At 43.3% G+C, this 21,882-nt stretch overlaps 1 long non-coding RNA gene across 1 annotated transcript; it reads left to right on the top strand.

Moving 5' to 3' along the window:
• Window positions 1-590: 590 nt before the first annotated feature.
• On the top strand, window positions 591-14,343 carry LOC139552202 (uncharacterized). The gene is made up of 2 exons (XR_011670393.1): window positions 591-2,334; window positions 10,593-14,343. It is a non-coding gene; the product is annotated as an uncharacterized lncRNA (long non-coding RNA).
• Window positions 14,344-21,882: the final 7,539 nt, after the last annotated feature.

The raw sequence follows: 21,882 nt of genomic DNA, 5'->3' as shown, positions 1-21,882 counted from the left end.
TTACATCCAGGGATGTGTCTAACTCAATTGCTGATTAATACTGTGTCTGCTTCTTCCTCTCCATCTATATCCTCTGATTCTCTCACTCTCTCCTCTCCCTCAGTAGTTTTACTATCCTTCTCTTCCTTTTCAATCACTTCCTCCTCCTCCTCCTCTTCTACTCCTTCCATCCCCTCATCCTCTTCTCCATCCCTCTCCTCTTCCACAACACACATCCATCCCCTCTCCTGTAGTACCTCATTCGCCTCCCCCTGCTCTGCAGTGGTGGCTGCATCTGTATCCTCTTTTTCTTTCTTCTCAACTACCACTTTAATTCCTTGCCTCTCCTCCTCTTCCTCCACCTCTGTCAGCTCTGTTTCCAGGTCTCTCAGCCACCAGGGGCTCTCAGGCGGTGCAGGCAAGGAGCTGGATCGGGGCAGAGGGGGCAGACTGACCTGAGGAAGAGAGAGGGTCCGGGGTGGGACAGATGGACGTGTGAAGAAGGTACATGGACGTGTGAAGAAGGGGGTTTGGGGAGGGGAAGGGGCCTGAGAGGACATGGGAGAGGGGAATTTTAGGCTCCACACAAGATGGTTGTTGCGGATGGATGGAATTAGAGGATTTGGAAGAAGAGCTGGGACAGACCCTTGTTGGGCTATGGGGGGAGGTGGGAGTGGAGGGTTCTGACTTCCTGAATATGAAAGAGTTGTCTGTTAGGGTCCGTTGGTATCGTCTGAATGTAGGCCTCACTATGAAGTGAAAGGAGAATACACAAATATACACATCAGGTAGAATACATTTGCATTAAAATAACATGAAGGCCTAAACATGGATACAAAGAAAGAAAGTAGAAGGAATATTGCTGGAAATACCAATACAGAGAACTGTATGCATGATATTCAATAACAGCATATAGTATTTTGAGATCAATAAACACACGCATGCGCACACCCGCACACACACACACACCTGTGCAAGAGGAAGAGGTCTTGAGGAAGAGGAAGAGTGCTTGAAAAACTCCCTAGGGTTTGTAGTGTTGAGACATGAGCGCTGCTGCCTCCTGCAGGAGAAATAGAGTTTTACATCACACCTGCCATATGTGACTCACCACCTGGATTTGGTCATATGTAGAAAGATTTGAAATTGTGTTTTTTACATTGGATAAAAGTAGAGACTCAGAGCTATGGTATAATGGTATAGCATACATTGCATTTTTGAGGAACAATGGGAAAGTCATTCTGCTTTGAAAGTTGATAAACTTGTAAACTCACTTTTGAGAAAATGGCCTTTGAATGTTTTGGTATCTAGTGAAGAAATCTTCTTTGTCTACACCCACTCAGCATCGTTCACACCCTCTTATGCGTTAGCCCCACCCATCTCGTTTCACTCTCGGAGCATTCAGAGGGCACACTTGACGCTCTGGCTGATGATTTGTTTAACTCTGGAAAACAGGAAAACAGCCTAACCAGCTTAGCTGTCAAAAATGTCATTGCGCCTTTTTGCCGACGTTTAATGACACCGGCCATATTCAAGGGGTGTTGTAAACTTTAGCTTAAGACATGTAGCTAGCTAGCTAGGTAAACAATGAACCTAGCTAGGTAAACAACGTGTAATATGATTGAGTGTAGTCTGGCCCAGGAGTGTGAAGGTGAACGGAAAGGCTCTGGAGCAACGAACCGCCCTTGCTGTCTCTGCCTGGCCGGTTCCCCTCTCTCCACTGGGATTCTCTGCCTCTAACCCTATTACAGGGGCTGAGTCACTGGCTTACTGGTGCTCTTTCATGCCGTCCCTAGGAGGGGTGCGTCACTTGAGTGGGTTGAGTCACTGACGTGATCTTCCTGTCTGGGTTGGCGCCCCCCCCTTGGGTTGTACCGTGGCGGAGATCTTTGTGGGCTATACTCGGCCTTGTCTCAGGATGGTAAGTTGGTGGTTGAAGATTTCCCTCTAGTGCTGTGGGGGCTGTGCTTTGGCAAAGTGGGTGGGGTTATATCCTTCCTGTTTGGCCCCGTCCGGGGGTATCATCGGATGGGGCCACAGTGTCTCCTGACCCCTCCTGTCTCAGCCTCCAGTATTTATGCTGCAGTAGTTAATGTGTCGGGGGGCTAGGGTCAGTTTGTTATATCTGGAGGACTTCTCCTGTCTTATCCGGTGTCCTGTGTGAATTTAAGTATGCTCTCTCTAATTCTCTCTTTCTCTCTTTCTTTCTCTCTCTCGGAGGACCTGAGCCCTAGGACCATGCGTCAGGACTACCTGGCATGATGATTCCTTGCAGTTTCAACTGTTCCTCCTGCGGCTATGGAACCCTGACCTGTTCACCGGACGTGCTAAAAAAGCCAACTGACATTTACTCCTGAGGTGCTGACTTGCTGCACCCTCGATAACTACTGTGATTATTATTATTTGACCATGCTGGTCATTTATGAACATTTGAACATCTTGGCCATGTTCTGTTATAATCTTCACCCGGCATAGCCAGGACTGGCCAACCCTCATAGCCTGGTTCCTCTCTAGGTTTCTTCCTAGGTTTTGGCCTTTCTAGGGAGTTTTTCCTAGCCACCGTGCTTCTACACCTGCATTGCTTGCTGTTTGGTGTTTTAGGCTGGGTTTCTGTACAGCACTTTGAGATATCAGCTGATGTACGAAGGGCTATATAAATACATTTGATTTGATTTGATTGTAAGATCACACGTCACGTAACATTAGCTAACGAGCCAGCCACCTAACGTTAGCTAGTTAAACAACAATGAACATGGTGCCAAATCATGTCGTTACTACCCTGCATGAATTTGCTGGGAGCTAACCAACCAGGTTCAATGTTAGCTAACTAGCAAAGCAAACGGCTCTGGGATACAAATAATAACATCATGCATGTAACTTTAGCTAGGGAGCCAGCCAGCTAACGTTAGCTAGCTAGCTAACAGTACACTTTAGGTAAAGACATGTAGCTAGCTAGCTAGGTAAACAATGAACCTAGCTAGATAAACAATGTGTAAGATCACACACGTCACGTAACGTTAGCTAACGAGCCAGCCAGCTAACGTTAGCTAGTTAAACAACAATGAACAATGTGCCAGATCATGTCATTACTACCCTGCATTAATCTGCTGGGAGCTAACCAACCAGGTTCAATGTAGGCGAGCTAACATTAGGCTCTAACTAGCAAAGCCAACGGTTCTGGGATATGAATAATAACGTCATACACGTAACGTTAGCCAGGGAGCCAGCCAGCTAATGTTAGCTGGCTAGCTAACAGTAGACTTTAGCTTGAAATTAAACCACTTTCAAAATAAGAAACATGTAATATCTGAAAATGTTGCTAGCTAGACTATCTTACCTGTATATATCATCATGCATGATGGACATGTCTCCCTGTCACGGATTCCATGCCACGGTTGCCTTTAGTTTAAAGATGTAATCCGGAGACAGGTGTTTTCTCCATCCCTTCAGCTATCATACTCTAATTCCTCTGATTTCAAAACTCGATCCTCCAGAAAGTGGAGAGCAACACTTATGTAGCTCCACTACACGATACATAAAAAAGCAGCGTTCGACAGTATTACCAACACAGACTGATCAGCTCAAATAGACAGAAGCCTTCTCTATGGCAGACCAATCCGAACTCCTCTCTTGGCATGTCCAGCCCACTCATTATCTCAGCCAATCATGGCTAGTGTGAAGGTTGCTGACTTTTCTGTGGTTTAACCAAGGCTCATAATTTTAAAATGTTATTCATATTTACAGATGGCATACAAGTTTATTATTAAGGCACATAAAAGTTCACATGTTCCAGAAGGCATTTCAGCCAAAAAACGTATTTTGAAATAAAATAAAAAATACATTTAAAATGTCTCTCCTGTGAAGTCGTGAAATGCGACATACGCCTAGTTATCTCAAATGGGTCACATATTTCAGTGCATTTCCATGGTTATAGCTCGATAGTCTGCCATTACCAACCATTAGTTTAACAGTCGTCTGCCAACTAGTCACATTAATCTGATTGAGTCCAAATTATTTCTAGAGATAATGAACATCCTTTCATCTAATGATTAGGGTGAAATGATGGGTCAGAAAAAAAGAGCAGCATTTCAGTTGTGTACAGTGGCAAGAAAACGTATGTGAACCCTTTGGAAATACCTGGATATCTGCATAAATTGGTCATCAAATTTGATCTGATCTTCATCAAGGTCACAACAATAGACAAACACAGTTTGCTTAAACTAATAACACACAAACAATTATACGTTTTCATGTCTTTATTGAACACACCGTGCAAACATTCACAGTGCAGGGTGGGAAAAGTATGTGAACCCTTGAATTTAATAACTGGTTGACCCTCCTTTGGAAGCAATTACCTCAACCAAATATTTTCTGTAGTTGTGGATCAGACCTGCACAACGGTCAGGAGGAATTTCTCTGTTCAAAACTCCTCTTTACAAAACTGTTTCAGTTCAGCAATATTCTTGGTATGTCTGGTGTGAACTGCTCTCTTGAGGTCATGCCACAGCATCTCAATCAGTTTGAGGTCAGGACTCTGACTGCGCCACTCCAGAAGGCGTATTTTCTTCTGTTGAAGCCATTCTGTTGTTGATTTACTTCTGTGTTTTGGGTCGTTGTCTTCTTGCATCACCCAACTTCTGTTGAGCTTCAATTGGCGGACAGATAGCCTAGCATTCTTCTGCAAAATGTCTTGATAAACTTGGGAATTAATTTTTCTGTCGATGAGCAAGCTGTCCAGGCCCTGAGGCAGCAAAGCAGCCCCAAACCATGATGCTCCCTCCACCATACTTTACAGTTGGGATGAGGTTTTTGATGTTGGTGTGCTAAACCTTTTTTTCTCCACACATAGTGTTGTGTGTTCCTTCCAAACAATTCAACTGTAGTTTCATCTGTCCACAGAATATTTTGCCAGTAGTACTGTGGAACATCCAGGTGCACGTTTGCAAACTTCAGACGTGCAGCAATGGTTTTTTTGGACAGTGGCTTCTTCCGTGGTGTCCTCCCATGAACACTTTTCTTGTTTAGTGTTTTCCGTATCGTAGACTCTTCAACAGAGATGTTAGCATGTTCCAGAGATTTCTTTAAGTCTTTAGCTGACACTCTAGGATTCTTCTTAACCTCAAATCAAATCAAATCAAATCAAATCAAATTTTATTAGTCACATACACATGGTTAGCAGATGTTAATGCGAGTGTAGCGAAATGCTTGTGCTTCTAGTTCCGACAATGCAGTAATAACCAACAAGTAATCTAGCCTAACAATTCCACAACTACTACCTTATACACACACAAGTGTAAAGGGATAAAGAATATGTACATAAAGATATATGAATGAGTGGTGGTACAGAACGGCATAGGCAAGATGCAGTAGATGGTATAGAGTACGGTATATACATATGAGATGAGTACTGTAGGGTATGTAAACATAAAGTGGCATAGTTTAAAGTGGCTAGTGGTACATGTATTACATAAAGATGGCAAGATGCAGTAGATGATATAGAGTACAGTATATACATATGAGATGGGTAATGTAGGGTATGTAAACATTATATTAAGTGGCATTGTTTAAAGTGGCTAGTGGTACATTTTTACATAGTTTCCATCAATTCCCATTTTTAAAGTGGCTGGAGTTGAGTCAGTATGTTGGCAGCGGCCGCTAAATGTTAGTGGTGGCTGTTTAACAGTCTGATGGCCTTGAGATAGAAGCTGTTTTTCAGTCTCTCGGTCCCTGCTTTGATGCACCTGTACTGACCTCGCCTTCTGGATGATAGCGGGGTGAACAGGCAGTGGCTTGGGTGGTTGTTGTCCTTGATGATCTTTATGGCCTTCCTGTGACATCGGGTGGTGTAGGTGTCCTGGAGGGCAGGTAGTTTGCCCCCGGTGATGCGTTCTGCAGACCTCACTACCCTCTGGAGAGCCTTACGGTTGTGGGCGGAGCAGTTGCCGTACCAGGCGGTGATACAGCCCGACAGGATGCTCTCGATTGTGCATCTGTAGAAGTTTGTGAGTGCTTTTGGTGACAAGCCGAATTTCTTCAGCCTCCTGAGGTTGAAGAGGCGCTGCTGCGCCTTCTTCACGACGCTGTCTGTGTGGGTGGACCAATTCAGTTTGTCCGTGATGTGTACACCGAGGAACTTAAAACTCTCCACCTTCTCCACTACTGACCCGTCGATGTGGATAGGGGGGTGCTCCCTCTGCTGTTTCCTGAAGTCCACAATCATCTCCTTTGTTTTGTTGACGTTGAGTGTGAGGTTATTTTCCTGACACCACACTCCGAGGGCCCTCACCTCCTCCCTGTAGGCCGTCTCGTCGTTGTTGGTAATCAAGCCTACCACTGTAGTGTCATCCGCAAACTTGATGATTGAGTTGGAGGCGTGCATGGCCACGCAGTCGTGGGTGAACAGGGAGTACAGGAGAGGGCTCAGAACGCACCCTTGTGGGGCCCCAGTGTTGAGGATCAGCGGGGTGGAGATGTTGTTACCTACCCTCACCACCTGGGGGCGGCCCGTCAGGAAGTCCAGGACCCAGTTGCACAGGGCGGGGTCGAGACCCAGGGTCTCGAGCTTGATGACGAGTTTGGAGGGTACTATGGTGTTAAATGCTGAGCTGTAATCGATGAACAGCATTCTCACATGGGTATTCCTCTTGTCCAGATGGGTTAGGGCAGTGTGCAGTGTGGTTGCGATTGCGTCGTCTGTGGACCTATTGGGTCGGTAAGCAAATTGGAGTGGGTCTAGGGTGTCCGGTAGGGTGGAGGTGATATGGTCCTTGACTAGTCTCTCAAAGCACTTCATGATGACGGAAGTGAGTGCTACGGGGCGGTAGTCGTTTAGCTCAGTTACCTTAGCTTTCTTGGGAACAGGAACAATGGTGGCCCTCTTGAAGCATGTGGGAACAGCAGACTGGGATAAGGATTGATTGAATATGTCCGTAAACACACCAGCCAGCTGGTCTGCGCATGCTCTGAGGACGCGGCTGGGAATGCCGTCTGGGCCTGCAGCCTTGCGAGGGTTAACACGTTTAAATGTTTTACTCACCTCGGCTGCAGTGAAGGAGAGCCCGCAGGTTTTGGTAGGGGGCCGTGTCAGTGGCACTGTATTGTCCTCAAAGCGGGCAAAAAAGTTGTTTAGCCTGTCTGGGAGCAAGACATCCTGGTCCGCGACGGGGCTGGTTTTCTTTTTGTAATCCGTGATTGACTGTAGACCCCGCCACATACCTCTTGTGTCTGAGCTGTTGAATTGCGACTCGATTTTGTCTCTGTACTGGGACTTAGCCTGTTTGATTGCCTTGCGGATAGAATAGCTACACTGTTTGTATTCGGTCATGCTTCCGGTCATCTTGCCCTGGTTAAAAGCAGTGGTTCGCGCTTTCAGTTTCACGCGAATGCTGCCGTCAATCCACGGTTTCTGGTTTGGGAATGTTTTAATCGTTGCTGTGGGTACGACATCGTCAATGCACTTCCTAATGAATTCGGTAATCAGCATATTCGTCAATATTGTTGTTGGACGCAATGCGGAACATATTCCAATCCGCGTGATCGAAGCAGTCTTGAAGCGTGGAATCAGATTGGTCGGACCAGCGTTGAACAGACCTGAGCGCGGGAGCTTGTTGTTTTAGTTTCTGTTTGTAGGCTGGAATCAACAAAATGGAGTCGTGGTCAGCTTTTCCGAAAGGGGGGCGGGGGAGGGCCTTATATGCGTCGCGGAAATTAGTATAACAATGATCTAGGGTTTTTCCAGCCCTGGTAGCACAATCGATATGCTGATAGAATTTAGGGAGTTTTGTTTTTAGATTAGCCTTGTTAAAATCCCCAGCTACGATGAATGCAGCCTCAGGGTGTGTGGTTTCCAGTTTACAAAGAGTCAGATAAAGTTCGTTCAGGGCCATCGATGTGTCTGCTTGGGGGGGAATATATACGGCTGTGATTATAATTGAAGAGAATTCTCTTGGTAGATAATGCGGTCGACATTTGATTGTGAGGAGTTCTAGATCAGGTGAACAGAATGACTTGAGTTCCTGTGTGTTGTTATGATGATCACACCACGTCTCGTTAATCATAAGGCATACCCCCCCGCCCCTCTTCTTACCAGAAAGATGTTTGTTTCTGTCGGCGCGATGCATGAAGAAACCAGCTGGCTGCACCGACTCCGTTAGCGTCTCTTGATCATTCTGCGCTGTGCTCTTTTAGTCATCTTTGCAGAACAGCCAGTCCTAGGGAGAGTAGCAACAGTGCTGAACTTTCTCAATTTATAGACAATTTGTCATGGCTGATACCAATGGCTGATGAACATCAAGGCTTTTAGAGATACTTTTGTAACCCTTTCCAGTTTTATGCAAGTCAACAATTCTTAATCTTAGGTCTTCTGAGATCTCTTTTGTGTCGAGGCATGGTTCACATCAGGGAATGCTTCTTGTGAATAGCATACCCTACATTACTCATCTCAAATGTATATACTGTACTCTATACCATCTACTGCATCTTGCCTATGCCGTTCGGCCATCACTCATTTATATATTTTTATGTACATATTCGTATTCATTCCTTTTCACTTGTGTGTATAAGGTAGTTGTTGTGGAATTGTTAGGTTATATTTTTTGTTAGATATTACTGCATGGTCGGAACTAGAAGCACACGCATTTCACTACACTTGCATTAACATCTGCTAACCATGTGTATGTGACAAATAAATTTGATTTGATTTGACCAATCAATGAGACGATATTGGAGATGTTGGTTAGAGCTGCCTCGCCCTATAAAAAACACACACAAAATGTCCGTTTGCTAAAGTGGCTAGTGATACATTACATCAAGATGGCAAGATGCAGTAGATGGTATAGAGTACAGTATATACATATGAGATGAGTAATGTAGGGTATGAAAACATTCTATGAAGTGGCAATGTTTTAAAGTGGCTAGTGATACATTACATCAAGATGGCAAGATGCAGTAGATGGTATAGCGTACACTATATACATATGAGATGAGTAATGTAGGGTATGTAAACATTATATATAAAGTGGCTAGTGATAAGTTGATTACATACATTTTTCGATTATTAAAGTGGCTGGAGTTGAGTCAGTATGTTGGCAGCAGCCACTCAATGTTAGTGATGGCTGTTTAACAGTCTGATGGCCTTGAGATAGAAGCTGTTTTTCAGTCTCTCGGTCCCAGCTTTGATGCACCTGTACTGACCTCGCCTTCTGGATGATAGCGGGGTGAACAGGCAGTGGCTTGGGTGGTTGTTGTCCTTGATGATCTTTTTGGCCTTCCTGTGACATCGGGTGGTGTAGGTGTCCTGGAGGGCAGGTAGTTTGCACCCGGTGATGCGCTGTGCAGACCTCTCCAGGTTAGCTGACTCCTGACTCCAATTAGCTTTTGGAGTCATTAGCCTAGGGGTTCACATACTTTTTCCAACCTGATCCGCAACTACACTGTGAATGATTAAATTATGTATTCAATACAGACAAGAAAAATACAATAATTTGTGTGTTATTAGTTTAAGTACACTGTGTTTGTCTATTGTTGTGAATTAGATGAAGATCAGATCCAATTTTATGACCAATTTATGCAGATATCCAGGTAATTCCAAATGGTTCACATACTTTTTCTTGCCACTTGCCACTGAAATGACAAAATAGGAAGGCAATACTTATAGCTACTCTCTGTACAGAATCAGTGCGAGCCAGACCACCTCTTGTCTCTTGCTCACACTCCCTCTGCTGCTGCTCCTGTGCATGGTGGAGATGTGTACTGTATGTAAGACATGCAGATAAGCTCACACACACCCACATCTTAGTCTTTCTAGTTTGTGAGTCTCTGCTTCAATCTGGGCTTGTAACTTCCTGAGAGAATGAGATAAAGAGAGAGAAAATGATTATATTAACTTGTAAAATAAATGTGTATAACAGGGTTGAAGGCAGTCAATTCAAGAAGTAAACCAAAATTACAATTCAATTATCAAAACATTTCATTCATTTTCACTGACGAAAAAATAGAAGCTATTTATTTCGTAAGTTTTTACATTTCTGACTTTTAAATTCAAATCACTTCCTGCATTGACTGCCTTCAATTCGAATTGCACCCAACCCTGGTGTATAAGTAGTACACATTTGTGAATTTGTGTGTGTATTTTTCATGACTGACCTCTGCTCCTGTATCCTTTCCTCTTTCTCTTTCATCCTCCTCTCTTCCGCATCCCTCCTCTCTTGCTGTATCCTCTCTCTCTCCCTGCGCTTCCTCTCCTCTGCTGCCATTCTGCGTTCCTCCTCTCTCCTCTCCTCCTCTATCTGTGGGTGAGAGATGGATTGAGGAAAATGGTCAGAGTCTGGCTTCCGTACAAAATACCTTACTCCCTTAGCTGAGAATGGATAGGATAGATACTGCAATTTTATGCTAGTAAACCTATGATAGGCTTATATTGCTTATACTTATCAAATCCTTTCAGAGGTAGAGGTTAATTTTAGACAGGGCCCCAGTTATTATTTCTTTAAGGAGTTTACATGGTCAGAGGGAATGTAACGTCAGTTTAGGTGGTGGATGTGGCCCTCCAGTGGTTGAGTTAAGAACTGCACCACCGCTCAGTCTCACCACAGTCTCCTCTATCTTTGCATCTCTAGATGGTCTCTGGATGTGTCATTCTGCTGGCTGGCTTCACTGACAACTGCCAGGACCCTCTCCTCTGTTACCTCCTCTGTAGAACCTGCACTGAGGAACACATGGGCCTCCTGAGGAAGAGAGAGAGAGAGAGAGAGAGAGAGAGAGAGAGAGAGAGAGAGAGTGAGACTGAGATGGCACTGACAGAGATGGTCGCCAAGCTTCAGGTCCTAAGAAAACTATGCAGTTATTTGTTTTTTATGTACAATTTCTTACATGGTTAGCCCAGAAAATCTCAAGTGTTTACATTCAGCCGGGAAGAACTATTGGAAATAAAAGCGATGTCAACTTACCATCATTACGACCAGGAATACGACTTTCACGAAGCGGATCCTTTGTTCGGACCTCCACCCTGGACATGCGATCGTATCCCAGAGGCCGATCCAAAACAATGCGGTCCCCGCAGGAAAGGCAGATGGAGCGGCCTTCTGGTCAGACTCAGAAGGCGAGCACACCATCCACCGCTTCCTAGCATATTACTCGGCAATGTCCATTGATGTATGCCTTATGTTTAACGACTCATGGTGTCATCACAACAACATACAGGAACTCAAGTCCTTTTGTTCACCTGACCTAGAATTCCTTACAATCAAATGCCGACCGCATTATCTTCCAAGACAATTATCTTCGATTATAGTCACAGCCGTGTATATCCCCCCAAGCAGATCCCTCGTCTGCCATGGAAGGCCTTCACTGGACTCTATGTAAACTGGAAACCATAAATCCTGAGGCTGCATTTATTGTAGCTGGGGATTTTAACAAAGCTAACCTAAGATCAATACTCCCTAAATTCTATCAGCATATTGAATGCCGCGACACGAGCTGGCAGAATTCTGGATCATTGCTACTCGAACTTCCGCAATGCATACGAGCCCTCCCGTGCTCTGCCTTCGGCAAATCTGACCATGAATCCATTTTGTTGCTCCCAGCCTATAGGCAGAAACTAAAACAGGAAACGCCCGTGCTCAGGTTAATACAACGCTGGTCTGACCAATCGGATTCCACGCTCCAAGATTGCTTCGATCATGTGGACTGGGATATGTTCCGGATAGCCTCAGACAACAACATTGATGTATACGCTGACTCGGTGAGCGAGTTTATTAGCAAGTGCATCGGAGATGTCGTACCCGCTGTGACTATTAAAACCTTCCCAAACCAGAAACCGTGGATTAATGGCAGCATTCGAGCAAAACTGAAAGCGCGAACCACCGCTTTTAATCATGGAAAGGCGACCGGAAACATGATTGAATACAAACAGTGCAGCTATTCCCTCTGCAAGGCAATCAAACAAGCAAAGCATCAGTATAGAGACAAAGTAGAGTCGCAATTCAACGGCTCAAACACGAGACGTATGTGGGAGGGTCTACTGTCAATCACGGATTACAAAAAGAAAACCAGCCCCGTCGCAGACATCGACGTCTTTCTCCCTGACAAAATAAACAACTTTTTTACTCGTTTTGAGTACAATACAGTGCCACTGACACGGCCCGCTACCAAAGCCTGTGGGCTCTCCTTCTCCGTGGCCAACGTGAGTAAAACATTTAAACGTGTTAACCCTCGCAAGGCAGCCGGTCCAGATGGCATCCCTAGCCACGTCCTCAGAGCATGCGCAGACCAGCTGGCTGGTGTGTTTACGGACATATTCAACCAATCCCTATCCAAGTCCGTTGCCCCCACATGCTTCAAGATGGCCACCATTGTTCCTGTTCCCAAGAAAGCTAAGGTAACTGAACTGAATGACTATTACCCCATTGCACTCACTTCTGTCATCATGAAGTGCTTTGAGAGACTAGTCAAGGATCATATAACCTCCACCTTACCGGCCACCCTAGACCCACTCCAATTTGCTTACCGCCCCAATAGGTCCACTGACGATGCAATCGCCATCACACTGCACACTGCCCTATCTATGTAAGAATGCTGTTCATTGACTACAGCTCAGCATTTAACATCATAGTACCCTCCAAACTCATAAATAAGCTCGAGACCCCGCCCTGTGCAACTGGGTCCTGGACTTTCTAACGGGCCGCCCCCCAGGTGGTGAAGGTAGGAAACAACATCTCCAGCCCGCTGATCCTCAACACTGGGGCCCCACACGGGTACGTTCTCAGCCATTTTCTGTACTCCCTGTTCACCCATGACTGCGTGGCCATGCACACCTCCAACTCAATCATCAAGTTTGCAGACGACACTACAGTGGTAGGCCTGATTACCAACAATGACGAGACGGCCTACAGGGAGGAGGTGAGGGCCCTCGGAGTGTGGTGTCAGGAAAATAATCTCTCAATCAACGTAAAAAAAAACAAACAAAGGAGATGATCGTGGACTACAGGAAACGGCAGAGGGAGCACCACCCCATCCACATCGACGGGGCATTATTGGAGAAGGTGGAAAGTTTTAAGTTCCTCTGCGTACACATCACAGACAAACTGAAATGGTCCACCCACACAGACAGCGTTGTGAAGAAGGCGCAGCGTTGTGAAGGAGGTTGAAGAAATTTGTCTTGTCATCTAAAACACTCACAAAGTTTTAAAGATGCACAATCGAGAGCATCCTGTCGGGCTGTATCACCGCCTGGTACGGCAATTGCACCGCCCTCAACCACAAGGCTCTCCAGAGGGTAGTGCGGTCTGCACAGCGCATCACCGGTGACAAACTATCTGCCCTCCAGGACATCTACAGCACCCGATGTCACAGGAAGGCCAAAAAGATCATCAAGGACAACAACCGCCCAAGCCACTGCCTGTTCACACCGCTACCATCCAGAAGGTGAGGTCAGTACAGGTGCATCAAAGCTGGGACCGAGAGACTGAAAAACAGCTTCTATCTCAAGGCCATCAGACTGTTAAACAGCCATCACTAACATAGAGAGGCTGCTGCCAACATACAAACTCAAATCTCTGGCCACTTAAAAAAATGGACTTAATAAAGGTATCACTAGTCACTTTAAATAACGCCACTTTAATAATGTTTACATATCCTACATTACTCATCTCATATGTATATACTGTATTCTATACCGTCTACTGCATCTTGCCTATGCCGCACGCCATCGTTCATCCATATATTTATATGTACATAATCTATTCATCCCTTTACATTTGTGTGTATAAGGTAGTTGTTGTGAATTTATTTGATTACTTGTTAGATATTACTGCATAGTCGGAACTAGAAGCACAAGCATTTCACTACACTCGCATTAACATCTGCTAACCATGTGTATGTGACCAATAAAATTTGATTTGATTTGATTTGAGCGAGTGAGAGATAGACAAAGTAAAAGAGATTACATTTCTGACTTAAATGTCAAATAAATACGATTATGAAGACATCAACATATCAAAAGGTTGTACATAAAAAAGTCTGTCATGTGTTTTCAAGATTCTCTTATCGTCAATTGAGTCATGTTTCATATGGTAATAAAATGTAAATATCAACTGGGCTACTGATCCCTTTCATTTACATAATGTATAATAATAAGCTTATTACAGTAAATGCCAATGGAGCTATATTGAACTACTCCAGTCTCAGTTTTTACTGTGTTGTTGTGGGTCTCTAATGTTCTGTGTTTTACCTTGAAGAAAGCCCTGATGGCAGGAACATGGCTGGCACACTCCCCCTGTCGAAACTCATCCACCTCGTCCCCCACCTACAAAGACCAGGCAGGAAAATGTATTTTCATCATCATCATCAATAAATATTCTTGTTACCTTGCTTGCCTTGTTTTAGATGTTTTCTCATAAAGGCCCAGCCTTAGATTTACTCGAAGAGCGTTTGAACTTCACGTGTGTGTGTGTGACTGATTAAGTAATGAGCTAGAAATGATTTGATTGTCATCCATAGCTCACCCAGGCAATGAGAACAATGCAGTGTCCTGTGCCGTCTGTGCTTACCCTGCAGAACCCGCAGAGGGGACGACTGGGGTGGAACCTTCCTGCCAGGTCAGACACATCACCTGCTGCAGAAAGAGAGGGAGATGGTATTTTTGTATTTACACATTTGTACCTGCACAAAGTTTGTACCTGTGGTTTTTAAGAGGAGAATATAAATAAATCAAATGCATGAGCTCATGTAGGCCTATGTGCGGCAGTTCAAGTCAGAGAGATATGACTTGTGTTGATTTCCTAGTGGTCATAAGGGCAGATCATAGGTTTTCGGTCATTCATGCTTACCCCCAGAATCCGACAGCTTGAGGTTGTTTGTGATGCCATCATATGCAAACAATCCCCTGCAAAATAGATGGGAAGAGAATTGGCTCTAGTTCACTATTTCACACAATAATTATCTCATAATCATACAACTGCACAGTGTGTAGGGGGAAAATGATTAGGTATCCAGTAATAAATGATTACAGAACAGTAGGGCCATTGTGTCCCAAAGCTGGTAGCATGCACAACGGCACGACTCACAACTAGCATGCACAACTCTCCTTCTCACCCTTTTTGATGAGCAAATGACTACAGCCAAGCCAGCCAGGGGCCTGTGCCACCCCACCACTTAACCCCAGAATGGTCCACCCTAGAACGGGCAAATGCGGAAGGGAGCTGGGTATGAGGATTATGTTCATGAAATAGAAAAAGTTCTGTACAGTTGTGCTATTAGCCATGGATGGTGTGTGTGTGTGTGTGTGTGTGTGTGTGTGTGTGTGTGTGTGTGTGTGTGTGTGTGTGTGTGTGTGTGTGTGTGTGTGTGTGTGTGTGTGTGTGTGTGTGTGTGTGTGTGTGATCTCTTGGATCACCTGTAATCCAGATCAAGCCTAATATAATGGGGGCCTTTTCTGTCTGTGTCCCTGGAATGCATTCCTTAGGGCAGCCTCTAGATCAGAGAATGTTCACAGGTCAAAACCTAAGGACCCAAGCACCCACTGGATGTAGCGTAGTGTTATGGCTCACCACACTGTTATTAAAGTTCAGCAGTTTGACAGTTTTACGATTTGAATAACAGCCCAATCATATAGAGCCTGAATGTCCAGAGAGAAACATTGATTTAGAGACCAGACCATGGGAGCAGAGATGCTGAGATTGAATTTGGTGGAGGAGGAAACATGGGAAGCAAGATAACTCCAATCCTCATCTAAATGGTCTAGCTTTTTATCTGGACGTTCTATCCACTTGGGAGACGGTAACGTCTCGTTTCAGCGCCACTCGTCTGACCAGTGCATTTTTAGCACTTTAAATAAACACAAATATAAGCCTTGTTTAAGCACTTCTCACACATACTGTGTAAATACAGTAGTTGAAGCTCTATACGTTTAGAGGACCATGTAACTACTTAAGGTTACTCAGCTAGTCGTCACCATTCTACAAGTTAAGGCCTTAGTCGTTTAGACAGAATGTATAAATAGAAAATGCACCTTATGTAGGCTACATCCAACTAAGTGCACCCGATTTGTTCAGACCTGAGTCTGACAGGATGTCTAGCAAGGCTATTTGGTTCAGACAGACAGACAGACAGAAATCACAGCAGGGATCAGCAACTCCTACCAGACTGGCCTCATGGGGGGCTATGAATCAGACTGGCATAAAACTAAACACATATAATTTCACTCAAATGACATACATTTTGGCCATACTATCAATTAAGTCACCATAGGGCATAGCACTAGTCATACTGTATATTATTAGTCTGTGCAAAATGTCCCCTGGTCTATAGTCTACTATTCACTACATTGAAATGCACATTGTGTAGGTCTGATGACTTTTAAGGTTTGAAATTAAATTAAGGTTAGAAATGAACTTAATCAGTTCATGTTGTGAGTTGGCGTATAGCGAAATGGAGTGTGACAATGAGACTAGACTACCCAATGCAAAGAGCTGTCAAAAGATTGTGGACCAGTGGGGGCGTGATACATACAGACCAGCCATATTATCTTTAACTGACCATGCTTTCGCCATAGCAGAGTGGCGCAGCGGAAGCGTGCTGGGCCCATAACCCAGAGGTCGATGGATCGAAACCATCCTCTGCTAAAAGTGATTTTTGCCCCCTCAATTTATAGTAGGCCTACTTTATAGAACGTAGCATACTCATTAAAGTGAGTAAACTATAACAGTAAGTGTTAATGTCAAATGTAATCCTAATACAAAAAGCTTCTCACTATCACAAAACAACCTGAATTTCGTTTTCCGAAAAACCAAGATCGTAAAAAAAGTAGAGCGCAATACAAAAAACTCGCTTAACAACTACAAGGATGACAGATTATACAACACGTGCAAATCAATGCTAAAGTATGCAAATACTATTGGATAGGTTATGAATAAATATTGTGCGTAATCATACCAATTATGAACGTGAGTTCAGAACGTCCTCTTTCGTCGTCAGCAGAGAAAGGCTGTAGAAGTTAAATTAATTGCTTGCATTTTATAACGGTAACTTTTCAATAGTTTAGTTGCTTCATCAACATGTCTGTTCGCAACATGTATAGGCTATACACACTTGGCACACCCACTCACTATATTCCACAAGAACATGCAATATTGCAATGTTTTGTAAGTTTATGTTTTGTAAATGTATGTGTGTCTTCTAAAATGTTGCGAACCTGTCATTTGATCGCAGCTCATGAGAGAGATTACTGGTATTTCATTGGCCACTCCTCCAGCTCAGCGTGTGTGTGTGTGAGAAAGAGAGAGAGTTAGTGTTTTGCTGTGAATGTTTTGAATTTCCCCTGCCTTTGTGTTTGTGCACCGAAATAAGGTAAGGATTATAATCAGATCGATGCCAGTAGAGAATGGCTGAGAAATAATTGTGGCACCTTCTGTTGGTTAATGTTGGTAAAGTCAAAGTGTAGGTGTGACGCCTGTTGCTCAGCAACCGCATGCGCCACCAATTTGAAGGAAATAATGTTGCTGCAGCAAAAGATACAATTATTGAGTGTGTCGTTCTAGAACTAAGAATTTCATGGAACTTTCTTGAACTGAGCGTTCTTTAAAGAATTTTGTGACATATGCGGTAAAGGAGTCACTGAGGCCAGATTGGTGCACATTCAATAAATCTGATCTAACAAAGTGGATATTCCTCAAATCCATCATTATTTACGTATTGTAACAGGCCTACAGTGTGGTTACTTAAGTCTGATTTTGATATATTTGTTGTCCCTTTTTTCAGGTTTAGAAGAAGTGACTGCTAAATGCTAACTCCCGTTCGTATAAACGGTTAGCATAGCTAGCATACAAAAATCGGTGGTGGTAGTCAAAATCGTTAACTTTTTAGGGATAGGGGGCAGCATTTTCACTTTGGATGAATCGCGTGCCCATAGTGAACTGCCTCCTACTCTGTCCCAGATGCTAATATATGCATATTATTATTACTATTGGATAGAAAACACTCTGAAATTTCTAAAACTGTTTGAATTATGTCTGTGAGTATAACAGAACTCATATGGCAGGCAAACTTCCAAACAGGAAGTGAGAATTCTGAGAAGGGTCGATGTTAACCTCTCTAGGGTATGTGGGACGGTAGCGTCCCACCTCGTCAACAGCCAGTGAAACTGCAGGGCGCCAAATTCAAAACAACAGAAATCCCATAATTTAAATTCCTCAAGCATACAAGTATTTTACACCATTTAAAGCTACACTTGTTGTAAATCCAGCCAAAGTGTCCGATTTCAAAAAGGTTTTACGACGAAAGCACACCAAACGATCATGTTAGGTATGAGCCAAGTCACAGAAAAAGACAGCTGTTTTTCCAGCTAAAGAGAGCATTAACAAAAAGCAGTAATAGAGAGAAAATTAATCACTAACCTTTGATAATCTTCATCAGATGACACTCATAGGACTTCATGTCACACAATACATGTATTTTTTGTTCGGTAAAGTTCATATTTATATCCAAAAATCTGAGTTTAGGCAAGACGCTACTGTATCACTTGGCAAAAAGCCTGAGAAAATGCAGAGCGCCAAATTAAAATGATTTACTATGAAAATTACTATAAAATCAAACTTTCATTAAATCACACATGAAAGATACCAAATTAAAGCTACACTGGTTGTCAGAATTCAAATAGGCTTTTCAGCGAAAGCATACAATGTTATTATCTGAGCATAGCACTTATAGTAAACAAAAGAGAGAAAACATTTCAACCCAGCAGGCGCAACACAAAACGCAGAAATACAAATATAATTCATGCCTTACCTTTGACGAGCTTCTGTTGTTGGCACTCCAATATGTCCCATAAACATCACAAATGCTCCTTTTGTTCGATTAATTCCGTCGATATATATCCAAAATGTCCATTTATTTGGCGCGTTTGATCCAGAAAAACACCGGTTCCAACTTGCTCAAACATGACGACAAAATATCTCAAAGGTTACCTGTAAACTTTGCCAAAAAATGTCTAACTACTTTTGTAATATAACTTTAGGTATTTTTTAACGTTAATAATCGATAAAATTGAAGACGGGATGATCTGTGTTCAATACAGGACTAAAACGAAATGTTGCATGCCTTCTGTTTGATTAAAGCGCATGTACAGGACACCTGGAGTGCCTCGACTTCAAGATGGCCGTATTTCTTCATTACACAAAGGAATAACCTCAACCTATTTCTCATGACTGTTGACATCTAGTGGAAGCCATAGGAACAGCAAGCAATTTGCTTAAAAATCTGGTTTCCCAATGTAAACTCATTGAAAAGACAGTGACCTCAAAAAATCTGAATGGTTTGTCCTAGGGGTTTTGCCTGCTAAATAAGTTCTGTTATACACTCACAGACATGATTCAAACAGTTTTAGAAACTTCAGAGTGTTTCCTATCCAAATCTACTAATAATATGCATATCTTATCTCCTGGGGATGAGTAACTGGCAGTTGAATTTGGGTATGCTTTTCATCCAAACGTGAAAATGCTGCCCCCTACCCTAGAGAAGTTAAAGTCATCGCCTATTCAATTCCCTGTAATATATGGATCTGTTTGCACGTCCTACGCCTTCCACTAGATGTCAACAGTCTGTAGAACGTGGAATGAAGCCTCTAGTGTGATGTGGGGCCGGATGGCTGCTATTTGAGTCAGTGGTCTGGCAGAATGTTAGTTCCTGGTCAAGCGCGCTAGTCATGATATGGCCATACTTATACAGACATGAAGACATGCTCCGGTTGGAACGTTATTGGATATATATGATAACAACATCCTGAAGATTGATTCTCTACTAAGTTTGACCAGTTTATTCGACTTGTAATATAACTTTTTGAAGTTTTCGTCCGACGTTTGCCTGCATCTGCGCGAGCGTTTGGACACGTGTACTACACATGCTAGCAAAAGTTGCTAATTGGACATAAGTAATGGACATTATCGAACAAAACAACAATTTATTGTGGAACTAGGATTCCTGGCATTGCATTCTGATGAAGACAATCAAAGGTAAGGGAATATTTATGATGTAATTTCGTATTTCTGTTGACTCCAACATGACAGAGAAATTTTGTTAAATCTAAGCGCCGTCTCAGATTATTGCATGGTGTGCTTTTTACGTAAAGTTTTGTAAAAATCTGACACAGCGGTTGCATTAAGAACAAGTGTATCTTTAATTCTGTGTAAAACATGTATCTTTCATCAATGTTTATGATGAGTATTTCTGTTATTTGACGTGGATCTCTGTAATTACTCCGGATATTTTGGAGGCATTTCTGAACATGGCGCCAATGTAAACCGAGATTTGCGGATATAAATATGAACATTATCGAACAAAACATAAATGTATTGTGTAACATGATGTCCTATGAGTGTCATCTGATGAAGATTATCAAAGGTTAGTGATTAATTTTATCTCTTTTTCTCTTTTGTGACTCTATCTTTGGCTGGGAAAAATGGCTGTGTGTTTTTTGGATTTGGTGGTGATCTAACATAAATATATGTTGTGTTTTCGCTGTAAAACATTTTAATAATCGGACACGATGGGTAGATTAACAAGATGTTTATCTTTCATTTGCTGTATTGGACTTGTTAATGTGTGAAAGTTACATATTTCAAAATAATATTTTTGAATTTCGCGTGCTGCCTTTCCAGCGGAATGTTGTGGCACATTTTGCTGGGGGGAGACTGGCTGTGTATTTGTTTAGCTAGGTAGCCAGAGAGAGGAATGATTCAATAAAATCAATAAAAGGCGTAAGTATCCCGGGACAGATGTGTCCCATTTTGCTGACGACTCTCCCAGCTCCGCCCACCGACATCCTATTAAGGAAAACAAGAGCAAAGAGAAAGAATTCAGCAGACAGAGTGTGAGGGTCGTCACAGTAGTCAGAGAAATACTGATGAATGTCTTACTTGAGCTGTGTATGCAACTGGTTCACCTCTGATGCTCACAGGCAATGTGTTTTGGAAGAGATTTCTGAATGTTCTTCGCCCAGCATACACTCCTCCAACCAGACATGCTTCTACTCATTTGCTGGATGCAGAGTTCAACAGAGTTCAAGTGAAGGTCAAGCATATCATAGAGAAAGCAGACTGTATTGCAATCATCTCTGATGGGTGGTCGAATGTTCGTGGGCAAGGAATAATTAACTGCATCATCTCCACCCCTCAATCAGTATTCTAAAAGAGCACAGACACAAGGGACAACAGACACACCGGTCTCTACATTGCAGATGCGCTGAAGGCAGTCATCAATGACCTTGGACCACAGAAGGTATTTACACTGGTGACAGACAATGATGCAAACATGAAGCCTGCTTGGTCTAAAGTGGAGGAGTCCTACCCTCACATCAAACTCATTGGCTGTGCTGCTCATGCATTGAATCTGCTTCTCAAGGACATCATGGCACTGAAAACAATGGATACACTACAACAGAGCCAAGGAAATGGTTAGGTATGTGAAGGGTCATCAAGTTATAACAGCAATCTACCTCACCAAGCAAAGTGAGAAGAATAAGAACACCACATTGAAGCTGCCCATCAACACCTGTTGGGGTGGTGTTGTCATCATGTTTGACAGTCTCCTGGAGGGGAAGGAGTCTCTCCAATAAATGCCCATATCACAGTCTGCCGATATGGACAGCCCCATCAAGAGGATCCTCCCGGATGATGTTTTTTGGTAGAGAATGGTAAGCAGCCTGAAACTCCTGAAACCTATAGCAGTAGCCATTGCACAGATTGAGGGAGACAATGCCATCCTCTCTGATGTTCAGACTCTGCTTGCAGATGTAAGAGAAGAAATCTGTACTGCCCTGCCCACTTCACTGTTGCTCCAAGCAGAGGAAACTGCAGTTCTGAAATACATCAAAAAGCGTGAAGACTTCTGCCTGAAGCTCATTCACACAGCAGCGTA

The sequence above is a fragment of the Salvelinus alpinus genome, chromosome 24, assembly GCF_045679555.1.
Source record: "Salvelinus alpinus chromosome 24, SLU_Salpinus.1, whole genome shotgun sequence".
In the NCBI taxonomy this organism is placed as follows: domain Eukaryota; kingdom Metazoa; phylum Chordata; class Actinopteri; order Salmoniformes; family Salmonidae; genus Salvelinus; species Salvelinus alpinus.
This window is presented reverse-complemented; position numbering and strand designations above follow the sequence as displayed.